The sequence below is a fragment of the Lygodium microphyllum genome, chromosome 5, assembly GCF_053477565.2.
Source record: "Lygodium microphyllum isolate KBCC chromosome 5, Lygodium_microphyllum_v1.1.10, whole genome shotgun sequence".
NCBI lineage: Eukaryota > Viridiplantae > Streptophyta > Polypodiopsida > Schizaeales > Lygodiaceae > Lygodium > Lygodium microphyllum.
Window position 1 is genome coordinate 50824517 of NC_141139.1, and position 17050 is coordinate 50841566.

Genomic DNA, 17050 nt, shown 5'->3' on the forward strand with positions numbered 1-17050 from the left:
CATGGAGCCCCAAGAGAGACACCAAGGAAAAAGGGATTCTACTGCAAGAAAATCTATCTTGTAACATCAAAAATCTTTTATTTCATTCTTTTGATGACCAAAACAAAGAAAACAACAATTCTTCATGCAGCATCATAGTAGAAATCTCCCACAGATTTTATAGAATCAACCATAATCTTCAACATCTTCATAGAATCCATCAATAGAACAAGGAACATAAAAGAATACACCATTTTTGAATGGAAATCAATCATATAGTATTCATCTTCAATGTCTTCATAGTTTTTTCTCTCGATCTCTCATATACAATTACACTGTTTTGATAGAATTATCTCTCTCTCTCTCTCTCTCTCTCTCTCTCAATAGTACATCATCTCCTCACTACAATAATCTCATAATAATTCGCAATAATCCTTCTTAGGTCGTGGTGGATGCATCTCCCAAGAGGTATGTCTAATGCGAAGAGGCACCAGAGCCACTACAGTGTCTCTTCATAACTCACTACTGTCACTGTCACTCCTGTCTTCTCTTCAGTCTTCAGCAGCTGCTTTTTCCATTTGTTTTAGCTCTTTTGAACTTAGATTCATCCTTTCCAAAAGTTAGAAAACTTTTCCAAAGTCACACATACTTTCTACAGAACACTTATAGAAGGTCTACAGAACAGTACAGTACAGTACCAGAGCAGTTACAGAACAGAGACACAGCAGAGACAGAGTAGAGAGAGAGACTCTACAGAAGGTTTACAGAGGGTTACAAAAGGTCTTCAGAACCTCATAACTCATACTAAAACCATTCCAAACTATCAAAAACTACTCAATAAGCTTCCAAAAGATTTCAATCTTCATCAATCATCAATCCATACTTCATACAGAATAAAAGCAGAACAAAACAGAAGCTATACAGAAGGTATACAGAACCAATCAGAACCTCAACAGAACCTATCAGAACATCATAGAGCTTCATATCCCTACTGAGAATCATCATGAGCTTCCAAAACATAATCAATATCATCCAAAACACTCTCAAACACTTCCATTATCAACCATGCATCACTCTAAATCCATAAAAAATCAATCATTCAGTCCTCAAAAACAAAAAAAATCAGTCAAAAATTCAATCTTTTTCCACTCTCAATACATGTTTACTTTGCACTTTGGGCTTTTTTACTATAGTACTGCTAGTCATTCAAATGGCAATGCACTCTTCAACATTGACAAGTTGAATGGCACAAATTATAGCTATTGGAAAAGGCAAATTTGGCAAGTTTTAGGACAAAAATTGCAAATCAAGCCACTAAAAACTGAGTGTTAAACCTCCAAATGTTGATAAGGAGATTTGGGCTAATCTAGGTGAGTTATGCAATTCTACAATCATTTTATCACTCTATAAGCAAGTGTATTACAATGTTGTAAGTGACAGAGACAATGCATGGTAGTTATGAGAGAAATTTCCAAATCTCTATGATAAGTAGAGCCTACCTCTCAAATGTATTGGATGAAGCAACTCATGGACCTTTACATGAAGGAGGGGACCTCTGTGCTACCCACTTCAATAATTTACACACTATTTTCAGCCAATTGACCTCATATAGGGGATAGACTTTAAAGAGAATCTCCCGCCACTATTATTATGGTTACCTTACTTGAGTCATGGGACACATTCTACAGTGCCATGTGTGAAAATATGCCCAAAGATGAGCTAAAATTACAAGATGTAGAGGGTGCACTATTGAACGAGAAAATCAACAGAAAGAATATTGAAGCTTCCTGTAGTTCACATGCTTTGGTAGTTAAGGGAAAAAATGATTGTAAGCATGACAATGGCCATGGGAGAGACTCTAATAGGTCTCATTCTAAGTCCCCATAGCAACCCTCATGGACATAAATCTGATCTAACATGCCATTATTGTGGGAAAGCAAGACACATTAGGCCACAATGCCACAAAATGCATAATAACAAGTGCAAGGAAAAGGGAAAGGGAAAAGTGTAGGAGAAAAATGATGATCGTAACATTGTATGTCCTAAGTCCTTAGCGTTAAGATAGAAGAGATCAATGTAGTGCAACAACCTAATTCTAATGATGATGTTTAAATACTTGCAGCTTCTTTTGTGGATGAGTCACATGCCTCATCATGTTTTACTAAGTGTTGGTTGATGGATTTAGGGGCTTCCTTTCATGTGACCCCTCATAGAGAGTGATTTCACTCCTATCACACTTTGTCTAGATCTATCCATTTGGCGAATGACTTGGCTTTGGACATAGTTGGCATTGGTATTGTTTGGCTACAGTTTAAGTCAAATAGTATGTTTACTTTGCATAATGTTAGAGATGTACCAACTCTCACGAAGATTTTTATCTTTGATGGCACACTAGATGATGAGAGTTATTTTGTTTCCTTTGGGGATTCTTCATGAAAGATCACCCATGGGAACTTTGTCCTAGCACGAGGTGCCAAGTCTAGTACACTGTATCCCCTTGTTGTATCTGGATCCATGGATCATGTTTTGTTTGTGGCTGTAGTTCCACACGTATCTCTTTGGCATCGTCACCTTAGGCACATATCATTGAAGGGAATGAAAATGCTTATTTATTTGCAGTATCCTTTGCCTCTTGACTATAAGTTTTTTGAGTTTTGTGATCATTGTTAATATGGTAGGCAGTCAAGTAGTACGCATAAGAAGTCTGGCATTACATGCATATAGGTGAGCCTTTGGCTCTAGTTCATTTTGATGTCTGTGGATTTATGCCCTGTCAATCATTAGGTAGTGTGAAATACTTTGTTACGTTCATTTATGATTATTCACATAAGTTTTGGGCATATCCCATAAAGCACAAGTCTGATGCTTTGGCTACTTTTCAACAATGGCTTGCCTTGGTTGAGAGTCAAACTAGGTTTATGCTAAATTCCTACAATTTGATAATGGGGGTGAGTATGTACTGAAAGCCTTTGAGTACTTTTGTGATGAGAATGACATTAAGCATCAATTGACCGCCCCATACCCCCACCCTAGAATGATATGGCTAAGTGCAAAAACAAGACAATATAGGAGAGGCTCTATATACTTAGCCAGGCAGGCTTACCACAACATGTTTGGGCTAAGGTAGTCTCTACTACCATGCATTTGATAAATCAATTTCCTTGGAGTGCTATTGACTTTTAGGTTGCAAAGGAGGTATGGTCTAGGAAATCTCCATTGTATGCTAATCTACGTATCTTTGGTTGTGAGTCTTTCTGCCATATACCCAAGGACAAGCACAATAAGTTGGATCCTAAGTCTGTAAAATGCATCTTTCTTGGTTATGGGGATACAGATGAGATGGGCTATCACCTATAGGATCCGCAACTCATAGAGTTATCCTCTAACCATGATGTGGCTTTCCATGGGAAGAAGATGCATAAGCAGCCTAAGCGGATAGTTGAGGTACACATGGTTATATTTTAGGATGAGCCTCTTGCTCTTGTACAACCAATTGGACATCTTGCAACAATAGTTGGTTCTCATGACCATGATATACAAGCCCCATAGCCTACTTTTTGAGGCGTTATGCTAGAGTTAGACGCTCTCCTAAGTGCTATGAGCCCTTTATGGATTATGTGATGGTGACAAATGTAGGTAACCCTCTCACTTATGATGAGACCATGTGCCGTGGTGATAGTCACTCTTGCGAGAGGGCCATGCAATCAAAGTTTGACTCTTTGCAAGAAAATGATATGTGGGATCGATTCCTTTGCCTACTAATGAAAAGCATGCTTGTCCATGCAAGTGGGTGTACAAATTAAAGAGTACACGTGGACTCCCCAAGTTGGCATACAAGGTCATGTTGGTTGCTAAGGATTTCAAGAAAGAGCATAGTGTGGACTTTGATGAGATCTTTTCTCCTATTATTAAGATGACTTCCCTACGCTTTGATACTAGATTTGGTTGCTCTGTTGGGCTTGAATCTACATTAGATGGATGTCAAGATGTTTTTTCTTTATGGGGACTTGCAGGATGACATCTATATGCAGCAGCCTAAGGGTTTTGAGGTAGAAGGCATGGAACACCCATTGTGCAGATTGAGAAAGAGCCTTTATGGCCTTAAACAATTACCTAGGGAATGGTACCACAAGATTGATGCTTTTATGCATTCATAGGGATATACATGTAGTGATATGGATCCTTGTTTATACAAGAAGAACACTCATCATGGTAGCCTTTTGATTCTAGTACTCTATGTGGATGATATGTTGATTGCTAGTAGAGCACATGATAAGTTGGATGCTTTGAAAAGCCAACTCAAGAATAGCTTTGAGATGAAAGAAATGGGAGAAGGCCTCACATATTCTTGGGATACGCATTAAGCGCGATTTCTCTCAAGGGATCCTTTACTTGTCTTAGAAAGAGTATATCCAAAAGGTCCTTGAGTAGTTTCATGTGCAAGATGTTAAGCCTTTTGGCTATCCTTTGCCTTCTCATGTGAAGCTGAGCCACGTCAATTGTCTGGAGTCTAGTCAACAGAAGATGGCCAAGATCCCTTATGCATTCACAGTGGGCAATTTAATGTATGCCATGATAGCCACTCGTCTTGACATATCTTTTACAATGGGAGTTGTGGCATGCTATATGGCTACACCTGGAAGGTAGCATTGGGATGCTATAAAGAGTATCATGAGGTACGTGAAAAGCACTGAATATATTTATGCATATGTTATGGTGACCAAGATACATGAGGCATGGGATACACTAACTTTGATTATACAAGACATGTAAACAATAGGAAGTCCACATCTAGCTATGTGTTTATCTTTGTTGGGGGTGTTATTTCTTGGATGTCTAGGGTGAAGAAATGCACAACCCTCTCTACTACCAAGGCCGAGTATGTTGTAGTCATAGAGTCTTGCAAGGAGACTCTCTGGTTAAGCCATCTGGTGGTAGACCTTGGTATGACTGATATGGTCCCTACACTAGATTCAGATTCTATGAATGCTATCCAGCTAGCCAAGCATCCGTTCTTCCATGCGAAGATGAAATACATTGAGGTATATTACCACTTCATCCGAGAAGTCATTAAGGATAGGTTTGTTGACCTTGTCAAGATCTTAACTGACCAAAATCCTACATATATGCTCACGAAAGTCTCTTAACGGACTATTTTGCCTTCCTTAGGAAGTTGATGGGTGTTAGATGAGATACCCTCTATTCCTCATTCTCTTGTACTCTTTGTACATATTGTACTTTTCTTGTTTATTTTCACTCCTTACTCGATATTCATTTACCTTTAAGTGGGAAGTTGTTGGGGTAAAGGTGCATGTGCCTAGCCACCCGTGTATAAGTTACACTAATAGTACCTTCACACTTATGTACTTGATGGGACCTCAAATGGGCCGGCACTGGCTATGGCACTAGCCGGACCTCATACTCATAATAGACAAACACACCCTCACGGCCTCGCGGGCCAGGAGCGTCTATCTGCTGCTAAAGGACGAACTGTCCTAAAGCCTAATCTATGCGTTTATAGTTTTGTAGTCCAACGTTTCCCTTTCTATAAACTCCACAGAGGGAGAACCCATACACATTGGCAATAAATGCCACGACAATCACATACATGGGAGGCAACCTCTCGGTGGAATCACCGTGGCCCCACTGCAGCTCTCCTACATCGCAGGGATTGGCCCCTTTATGCGTTGCTCAACATATAGAACAAATGAACAAACTCCACTCTTTCATTTTGAAAGTATTCCAGGAGATACCATGTGTCCTTACCAAATGATCCCCCAAGAAACGAACGTCTATCCTATGGCTTAGGTTGCCTTTCCACACTCAACCGTGGATCATCATCATCGAAAACAAGTGCTATGTATCCAGTCCTTTATATTTTGGTACCATGGTTGACATACATATGCAAAAGTGGTTGATCCTAAAGTGCTCAAACATAATTTTCAATAAAAAACATGTTATGCACAACCAGGCTTTCCAATGCTCATTTACTAACTCGTTGTGGTGATGTAAGGATAGCACCGAGACAACACTCGTGCTACTATCCTCTTAATTAAAATACAACAAACTCTATGTCATGATGTGCATCAGAAAATCAACAATAATTAGTATGCAAATTGCACCATTCAAACATCCCAACCCCCTACGTTTAGGTATTGCTTTCATTGCATAGGTGTAGAGGTTCATTTTGTCATGTTTTGATGTATAAAAAGCGATAAATCACAACCTTTGACAAAGAAATAGGGCAAATTAGGGCTAAACCTCATGCTTTGCCACTACCATACATCCACAAATAATCATTATATTTTTCCTCATTTTTGTAAAGCGTATTTCTATTTTTTCTCTTATTTTTTCTATTTTCTTGATTTATTTGTCAATAAAATATGCTATTTTTTATTTTTTTTGTTCCAATCACTTCAGCATGCTATCATTTAATTTATCTTCCATTTTTCCCCCATAGGAACACATTTCACCCACCCGAAACGACAAAATTACCATTTTACCGCTTAAAAACCGCATCTCGGGTTTACGGGAATTAAATAAAGCATGTAAATCAGTGAAAAATCTAAATTTTCTGATAAATAGAATTTAATCATGATGCAACCAGCACTCAAACAAATTTTCATCCAATAAGAACATCATTACCATCATAAAATACCAAAAATCCTTCATTTTCTTCATAAAAATGGTCATACCGTGTTTTTACAAAACCCGAGATGCATTAAATGACTATATGACCAGCGGACGGAGCCTCCATTTCTCTCAATCCAATGCTGCATATCAATCTTCAGCATCTCCATCAATCTCCATCACCGTTTCCTTCAATCTCCTTTTCCCGATACCTCCTTCAAGATAGTGCGCATGAACAGCCCATAGAGAGGAGAGAGAGGGAGGAGAGAGAAAGACTAGATTCTGATCTCTTCATATAGTTAGCCATATCTCATGCGAAGACCGGCGATAGGATCAGGGAAGAAGGAGAAGTTGCTGGGCAATGTCTGATCCATGGGATACTTGTATGCTCCATTCATGATTTGGGAGGGGGAGGGGCGATTTTTTTAGCGCCATTCTTGGTGTCAAGATGCTGCCGCCACGTGAACATGAGGGGGAGGGGGTGCCTCCTCTCAAAGGGCACCCCCTTTTTTGCCTAAGTTTTGTCCACCTTTTCAAATTTGGCTAATTTTTTGCCTCTTTCGCGTCCGAACTCCGTTTCGACCTCTGAAAAATCATGCGCGTTCATCTCAGCATCCCGCACTAACTGGCACCTCCCGACATCCCGCATGGCAGTCAAAAAATTTATCAAAAATCCGCAAGTGTCGCTCAGGAGCCTTTTAAAAGTCGTCTTTTACTTGGTGCTTAAAATCGTCCTAGCTGCAGCAGCCACCTTCGATGTCGAATATTTTTCCCCTAAATTTCCGATTTTTTAGCAAATATTAAGCACATTTCGGGCTCAAAACTCCGCTCTCATTGGCGGCCACGGGATAGGGCAACTCAGCCCACCGAATCCCACCACAGATCTGCATAAAACAACCAAAGAAAGCATCAGAGATACAAAATAAATACATGCTAAAACACAGCACAATGCTCACCCTACCCCCTGACAAAACCAAGGCATGAAATCCACAAGGAGTAGACCTAGCATAATCTGATCGAAGGTCCGAAGCTAGTCACTAACCAACTGCTCCAACACGGCCAAACTAAAAGGAACTATCAAAGAGGTTGCCCTAAGTATTGGTCTGAACTACATAACTAACTAAGGACAACACAACCAGGAGCTACTACTAGGCGAGGACTCCTATAGTCTGATCAAGAAGTATTGTCTTTTAGCACATTTCTTCTTTTACGTTTTTATTTTTCCATACTCGGGCGTGTAAAAAGGAGGGAGTTGAGCGTAGTGACCCAAGGAGAACAGGGCATCGGCCTCGGGTCCTATCTCGGTACCCAAGAACCTACCAAGCCCTCACGAGGCAACACTTAATCCTTTTCTGACACTCACTTTTATTTTTACTCCAACCTTCCTTACTTTCTTCTTTTCCAGTGAGACGCCACCCCTAGGAAGACAAGGCATTGGCCCCGGGTCTAGCTCGTCCCCAGGAACCTACCAAGCCTTTGCAAGGCGATGAGCAACTGTGTATAAATTTTCCTTTCTTTTCTTTTTTAACTTTATATGGGTTAGAACCCCTTTTTACACACCTTTGTATATATTTATTTTCTTTGAGATATTCAGGGTTTTTTTCCTCTCTCTATCATCATCATTTTTTTCCTTCTGCAAGCTTCTCTAACTGCCTTACAACTAAGCAAGAACTCCTAGAACGGTTGCCCAGCAGGCTAGCAGAACAGGGTCACTAGAACTGCCTTATAAAACATGTCTTTCGATGCCTAGCAATGTCTTTATAGGAGGCAACGACTACTCATACCTCCCTCAAACATGCCCAATCTAAACCCCGGGACTTCATGCCTTGGACACCGGTCCCCAACAAGAAAAGAAAATCACCTACAAGTACACTGACACATATAGCATAAAAAACACGTTACTCGTAAAGGAGAGATATCACCTGGATAGGGCCACGAGAAGTCTCCGCGCAACATAGGCTCCTTCCAAGCTCTTCTTTGAACCTGTCTAGCACAGGACTAAAACAAGAAACCATTAACCGCACACATACTAAACAGACAACTGGCTCTTGGCCTAATGAAATAAAGCACTTCACTACAAAAACTGATCAGTCCTCTTGGCCTAATGAAATAAAACAGCATAGCACCTACACATCCCTCCCGGAAATAATACAAATATACAATAAAATGCTCCTTTCCAAGAAGGAAAAATAGGGCTCGCAGCCCTAAGCTAAATGCATAAGATTGTGACCCATCCCTCCTGCATATATAGCAAGAGGTGTACGCATAACATGTTGTCTAATCAGCCTATGGGTCCAAGATAATAATGGTAGATGGGTCTCGGCTACTCTTTGCATTACCCATATCAACCATCGCCTGCCATATATTGCATGCTCTGATAACATTCCCCACAAGCGACCGAATTCTGTCTCATTATTAATAGCAATATCCAAACTAGGGCCACAGTTGAAGAAAAGGTTTTCTTCATAAGCAAGGTTTGCCAGTGAATCCGCAAACTGATTCCAGTAACGTGGGATCAGCTCTGAAGAGACACTCTCTCAAACTCCTCAAGTAGGGTCATGGCAGTTCGATGATACATACAAAGGATAGGATTTCGCACTGTGTATGTCCCATCTAGCTAATTCAAGATCAACTAGAAATCCCCTTTTACTAACAACTGCCAAATACTACCTTGCTTGGCAATATGCAGTCCCATAATCAAGGCTTTATACTCCTCCATGTTGTTAGTGAATCCTACCTCGAGATAAGCAGCTAACTTCATCATAACTCTACGTCGGGGATCTCAGATTACTACTTCAGCACTCCCTTTTTTATTAGGGCCCCTAGACGCTCTGTCAAAATATAATGTATACGTCCACAATGGGTTTACATAGCCTCCCATCACGAACTCCTCTATTCGTAATTATGATAGTCAAAATTTAGCATGTTCAGAGGATGAACTGACGGCTCCATCCCACCTTGTTTATTAAACTCAATAGGGATACTTGTCAACATTCGTAAGCACTGATAGCAGAAGACTTTGATCTCCCACACAAAGGTTCCATCTTCTTGCTTAATCACCTTGTATCCTTTGCTCCACCAAATAAGTTTCCCCTGATGGTATCTCTTCTCTAGATATGGATGCTCCAAATAAGGAATTAACCGCCCCATCAACCAGCTTTAAGCTCTTTTGCAGTTCTCAAATTAGCCCAAGCATGGACCTGCAATGCATTTCTCTGTGTTAGCATACTTAAAAATAATAAAGTTTAATCTTATTAAGATTAACATTATTTTTAAATTCTACTCCCTGCAGATCAGCTAGTAGAGCCATAGACCTATTTTTCCCTATCGTGACAATCTTATAGGGGCCATCCCATCTAGGTTCCAGCTTCCTTGGAAACAACTCCCTACGCGCATCGTAGTACAGAACTAATTGCCCTTTTTAAAAGGTATACTTCTTTGCTTTAAGGTCGTGCAATTGCTTCATCCGATGTTTAGCTACCTCACGATGTAATAAGCTCTGCAATTTCAGCTCATCCAGGCGGGGGCTATGGTCGTGAAACGTTCAAAGAGTGTATCCTCGTCTCCCAAAGAGTGGTTAATTGCAAACCGTATGGTTGGCAACTCGATTTTGAGGGGTAACACACACTCTTCCCCATAAACTAATTTAAACGAAGTATGGCTGGTAGCTCGCTTGAATGCTGTATTGTACGCCCATACAGCCACATACAACTTCCTGTCCTAGTCTCGTTTCTTCTCAGAGACTATTTTAGACAAGATACCCACAAGTTGCTTATTAGTACTTTCGACTTACCCGTTGGCTTGCGGATTGAATAAAGTGATTAAGCTTTTGATCACTTTATTCAAAAAGTGGGTTTCACGGTCACTAGTTCCTTCAGTGGACCGAAACGGTAGATAATCTGTTCTAAGAGGAAACTCGTAGTCTCTTTTGCATTGTCTTGCCTCATCGCCTGCGCTTCTGACCATTTTGTAAAATAATCAATTGCTACTATAATGTACCTCTTCTGAGTAGTAGACGACGGGGTGATAGGACCCATAAAGTCAATGCCCCACTTCTCAAATGGAAGGATAGCCATGATAGGTGTAAGTGGGCATTTCCTATTCTCTCTATTGTCATGTCTTTGACAGGTATCACATCTCTTAACGTACTCAAAGGAATCTTGGAAAATGAACGGCCACCAATATCCAGCTCTTTAAAGCTTTCTGTGCCATCAACCATCCACCGAAGTGCCCTCCACCTGCAGCGTCATGGCACTCTTCCAAGATGAAAGGAACCTCGTCAGGCATCACACAACATCGGCGATAGATATCATCAACACCCTGCCGATATAGTGTTCCTGCGATCAAGGAAAACTTCAAAGCCTATTGTCTGATTTTCCTCTTTTCTGATTTTGATAAACCAGCTCCAGTCTCTCCCGTTGATAGATAATGCATAATAGTAGCACAACAAGATGGGATAGAAGCTGTGTCAATTTTAAACATTTCTTCAATATCACTTCCTTTAGCCAAAGTCTCTTTCGGCTCCCCAAAATCCACAAGGCATTCCACAATCCCCTGCAACCTCAGTGGCTTACTCTTATTCTCATAATCAAACTCTTGCAAAGTAATTAACCACTTTGCCAGACGATCAGGTGGTTGTAGCTTGTTCATAAGTAATCTAAGCCCTTCCACCTTCGTATAGAAAACTACCTTCTCATAGAGGATGTAGTGCCTGAATTTTTTAGTTGCAAAGACCATCGCAAGGCACAACTTCTCCATGTAGGTGTAGTTGATTTCTGATATGCCCAATTTTCGACTAGCAAAAGCTATCAGATGATACCACTTTTCCTCCCAGATTTGGGCTAAATAGCAGCTGATACTATGCATGGTGGCTGCTGAAAATATGTAAAATACCTCGCCTCTTTTGGGTGCTTTTAAAACTGGTGCTTTTACTAGCTCCTGTTTCACATCCTCGAAAGCTACCTTACAAGGGTCGCTCCATACAAATAGACAACTAAAGAATAATAAGTTCATTAGTGGCAACGTCCTTTCTGCCAAGGCATTTATAAATCTTTGATAATACCCTACCGATGACAGAAAGCTATGTACCTCTTTCGGAGTGTGTGGTGGACTCATAGCGACTATAACCTTGATCTTTTTAGGGTCAGTTGTGATCCCTACTGAACTGACCACATGGCCTAGCAATAGCCCATAAGGCACTCCAAAGACACACTTCCGTAGGTTAAGAGCTATACAAAATTGTCTGCAGCGCTCAAAGCACTTTCTTAAGATAATCAACATCCTTTCCCTTACAGTGGCTGCCCCCAAATCATCGATAAATACTTTCAACTCATCTGGGGAGATGTCGCCAAAGGTCTTGTCTGCTGTTCGTTGCCATAACCCAAGTGCATTGCACAATCCAAAGGCCATCACATGGTACACAAAAGTACCAAAGACAATAATGAAAGTTGTTCTCAACTTGTCCTCTTCTACAATTGCCATCTAGTTGTAACCTGCAAAGCAATCCATAAACGAATATATTTCCCTACCCGCTAATTGATCCAAAATCTGGTCAATAAATGGCAACGGGTAGTAATCCTTAACCATCTGCTTATTTATCTCTCTAAAATCTACACATAGTCGGATCTGGTTGTTTTTCTTCTTCCTGATGACAACTGGGAACACCATTCTGCGTGCTGTACAGGGAAGATTAAACCAATTCCGTAACTTCTGTAACTCCTCAAACAGCCCGTCCCTCAATTCAAAAGGCATCCGCCTTACTTTCTGACACACACGATGACTGCATTCTTTTACAGGAATAGTATGAATAGCCAGGCTGGGAGGAATGCCTCTCAGCTCGTCATAACTCCAAGCAAAGACATCATGGAACTCTTGAATCAAGGACACATAGTCCTCCCTTTCTGCTGAGCTGAGCATGGAACCTAATTTAATTGGCCATGAATCATTCGGCGTGCCAAGGTCCAACTCAATCGCATCTGCGTCTCTTATCCTATCTTGCGGCTCTATCGGCTCATTTAGAGTTATCTGATAAATATCCTCTGTAGTGGACCCCTCTTTAGATTTATCACCGGATGATGTCTCACTACCAAATGGATTATCTGTTGTTTCTAATTCAGTAGAGGATAGAGGAGCTCTCTCACTCTGAGGAGACTCAGGGTAAGCATCGACTATTACTTGATTAGCACCTCTACCTAGAATCACTCGACCGGCAGGTATATCGACTTGACAGTCTGTTCATAAGATCCAAGGCCTACCTAGCAAGACTCGATAGCTAGGACGTCCTGCAAATCTTATTACCCTAAAGTCCAAGAAGCATTCTACACTTGCAACTGTAATATGGACTTTAGTAACGCAACCTTCTGGTTGCCTTAGACTATCATCAGCCATTCTAAGAAGGGTGGAGCTATCTTTTTGGATGCCTAAACCCAACCTCTCCATCAACTCTGAACTCATAATATTGACGAAGGATCCAGTGTCTCCAATAGCATGCTCCACTAATATTCCATCCACGTATGCTGGAACCCTAGGGCAATTCTTTTCAGCATGATCAAACCAATCTTCCCCTACTTGTGCTATGCCCAAAGGTTCTACAATATACCCAATACGCAGGATCTTCTTGAATTCCTTGCGTACTCCTGGAGATAATTTAATCAAATGTAAGAGGCTTACATCTGGTTTGACTTCGCAAAGAGAACTTGCTAGATCAAAATCATGATAGCTAGCGAAAGCTCTCTTTTCTCGCCAAACCATTCTCTCTTTTGGCCGGCTTTGGTGCTTCTTTTTGAGCTCTTGCCTTCTTTCTTGGCACTTCCTCATCCTTCTTAGGATCGACTCTTTTTTCAACACGCCTTAGAGGTCCACCTTCTACTCCAGGATTCAGGACTTGTGTCCCCTTATCCCCTTGCTTAGGGTTTCCCTCGACCGGTTTTGCATTATCTTTATCACCCTCTTTAGCCTTTTGGCCTCTTGTCACAGCTCGTAGGTTAGAGGTTTCAGCGCCATTGACGCGTACAGCCTCGATATAAGGCTGACTCCATTGCCTTGTGGCAACTCCTCTATAGTGGTCTTTCCCCTTTACAATATTTATATTGGTCCATCATTTGGATGGAGGTTACTACCTTGCGCTCTATGATTAACTGGACCTGGCTGTTTACTCCCTTGTTGGAGGGAACTAATCTTACTCCAACAGGTAGCGGCTAAGTGGCCCGACTTCCCACAAATATAACATTTAACATTTGGACAGTTTCTAGGGAAATGTTGTCCGCCACACCACTTACAGCTGAATCTTGAGGGACCACCCTCTTCAAGGCGTCAACTCCCTATCAGATTCTGCTGCTTCTTCAAGAAATTGACATCAACAGCTATTTGTCGATATTGTTCAAAAATCATGTCGGTGTAGTACTTCATCATATCCTTAACTTCGCCAAGGACATTAGAGACACTCGACTCATAGCCTTGATCGTCTATCCATCGTTCCATTGGCCTGACAATTTGATTGGGCATTGGTTGTTGACTCACAGGAACAACATTAGGGTTCAAAGCTTGGGCTCCAACATTTGGTGGAGCCAACTGACTGGCCATAGGCATAGTCACACTGGGAGGAGCTGGCAGCAAAGGTACATTTTCAACCATGCTTCCTCTCCCATTAGGGTTATTCATAGGCATCCCTTGACTTCCATTCATCAATGGTAAATTTCCTCCAAGTACTAGACCCGCATTAAGATTTATTTGAGAGAAGTAGGCCATTTGTAATCGTGGCTCTACTCCTTTTGCCCGCGTGATGACGGTGTCTATATCAGCCAAAGCCACACTACTCAATTGTACCTGAATATTGAAATCCAATCCATGTAAGAAGTATTGCAATTGGCCAGCTGGCAGAATGGGAATGTAAGTTTGTAACTTACGAAACACTTCCTTAAGCTTCTTGGCATAGGCTTTCACATTCTCATGGGGGTCTTGGCGTGTTACATTCAAAACACGCAACCAGTATTGGCCACCTCTTTCAGGGGAATATTCTCTTGGGAAAGCTGCATAAAATTGGTCGATTGTAGTGATGGTTCTAGTCTCTATACTATGATACCATACTGCAGCCCTTCCTTTTAATGTCATGTTAAAGAACATCATAAGATGTCCCTCATCTTGGATGCGGTAATTAAACATTAATCTTTGGAATTCACAAATGTGAAACTCCGCATCTTCTTCCACTAGCCCATTAAAAATGGGCAAAGGCACTCCTAAAGCTGGCAGATCTAGCATCGCTGTTGCTGCAGGAATTGCAATGGTTTGTGCCATGATGACAATCAGATTAACAATAGGAGTTTGGACTAATGGGGTCACACCCCCACTTGAAGTGGGTTGACTTGGTGGAAGAGAGAAAGAACTTGCGCTTCCTCCTGCACCTAAAGGACTATGTGCAGCAGTTGGGTTACTAAGACCACTGTGCCTGTTATGCGTATCGGGCTACTCCTTTGAGAAGAATACAGTCTTACAATCTCCAACCGCTGTCTAGCCCTCTCAGCACATTCAACTTTTTGTATTTCAACTTGAGAGTCCTTGTCAGAGGACATCAACCAACTTTTTGGTCCCTAAAAACCCTAGATTCGAGAACCGCCACTTATTGGTAGCTCCCGGCAGACGCACCACTGATGGGACCTCAAATGGGCCGGCACTGGCTATGGCACTAGCCCAACCTCATGATCATAACAGACAAACACACCCTCATGGCCTCGCGGGCCAGGAGCGTCTATCTGCTGCTAAAGGACAAACTGTCCTAAACCCTAATCTCTGCATTTATAGTTTTGTAGTCCAACGTTTCCCTTTCTATAAACTCCACAGAGGGAGAACCCATACACATTGGCAATAAATGCCACGATAATCACATACATGGGAGGCAATCTCTCAGTGGAATCACTGCGGGTCCACTGCAGCTCTCCTACATCGCAGGGATTGGCCCCTTTTATGCGATCCTCAACATATAGAACAACGAACAAGCTCCACTCTTTCATTTTGAAAGTATTCCAGGAGATACCATGTGTCCTTACCAAATGATCCCCCAAGAAACGAACGTCTATCCTACAGCTTAGGTTACCATTTCACACTCAAGCGTGGGTCATCGTTATCGAAAACAGGTGCTATGCATCCAGCCCTTTATATTCTGGTACCATGGTTAACATACACATGGAAAAGTGGTTGATCCTAAAGTTCTCAAACATAATTTTCAATCAAAAATATATTGTGCACAACCAGGCTTTCTAATGCTCATTCACTAACTCGTTGCGGCGATGTAAGGATAGCACCGAGACAACACTCATGCTACTATCCTCTTAATTAAAATACAACAAACTCTATGTCATGATGTACATCAGAAAATCAGCAATAATCAGTACGCAAATCGCACCATTCAAACATCCCAACCCCCTACATTTATGTATTGCTTTCGTTACATAGATGTAGAGGTTCATTTTGTCATGTTTCGATGTATAAAAAGCGATAAATCACAACCTTTGACAAAGAGATAGGGAAAACTGGGGCTAAACCTCATGCTTTGCCACTACCATGCATCCACAAACAATCATTATATTTTTTCTCATTTTTGTAAAGCGTATTTTTATTTTTTCCCTTATTTTCTCTATTTTCTTGATTTATTTGTCAATAAAATATGCTATTTTCTGATTTTTCTTGTTCCAATCACTTCAACATACTATCATTCAATTTATCTTCTATTTTTCCCCCATAGGAACACATCAGTGCAAAATCAAAATTTTCCGATAAACAACAATTAATCATGATGCAACCAACACTCAAATAAATTTTCATCCAATAAGAACATCATTGCCATCATAAAATACCAAAATTCCTTCATTTTCTTCATAAAAATGGTCATACCGTGTTTTTACAAAACCCGAGACGCATTAAATGACTGCATGACCAGCAGACGTAGCCTCTATTTCTCTCAATCCAATGCTGCACATCAATCTTCAGCATCTCCATCAATCTCCATCACCGTTTACTTCAATCTCCTTCCCGATTCCTCCTTCAAGATAGTGCGCATGAACAACCCATAGAGAGGAGAGGGAGGGAGGAGAGACAAAGACTAGATTCTGATCTCTTCATGCAGTCAGCCATATCTTGCACGAAGACCAGCGATAGGAGGGGGGTGGCGATTTTTTCGGCGCTATTCTTGGCGTCAAGATGCTGCCGCCACGTGAAAATGGGGGGCACCCCCTTTTTGGCCTAAGTTTTGTCCACCTTTTCAAATTTGGCCAATTTTTTGCCTCTTCCGCGTCCAGACTCCGTTTCGACCTTTGATAAATCCTGCATGTTTGTCTCGACATCCCGCACTGACTAGTAGCTCCTGGCATTCCGCACAGCAGTCAGAAAAATTATCAAAAATCCGCAAGTGTCGCTCGAGCGTCTTTTAAAAGCCGTCTTTTACTTGGTG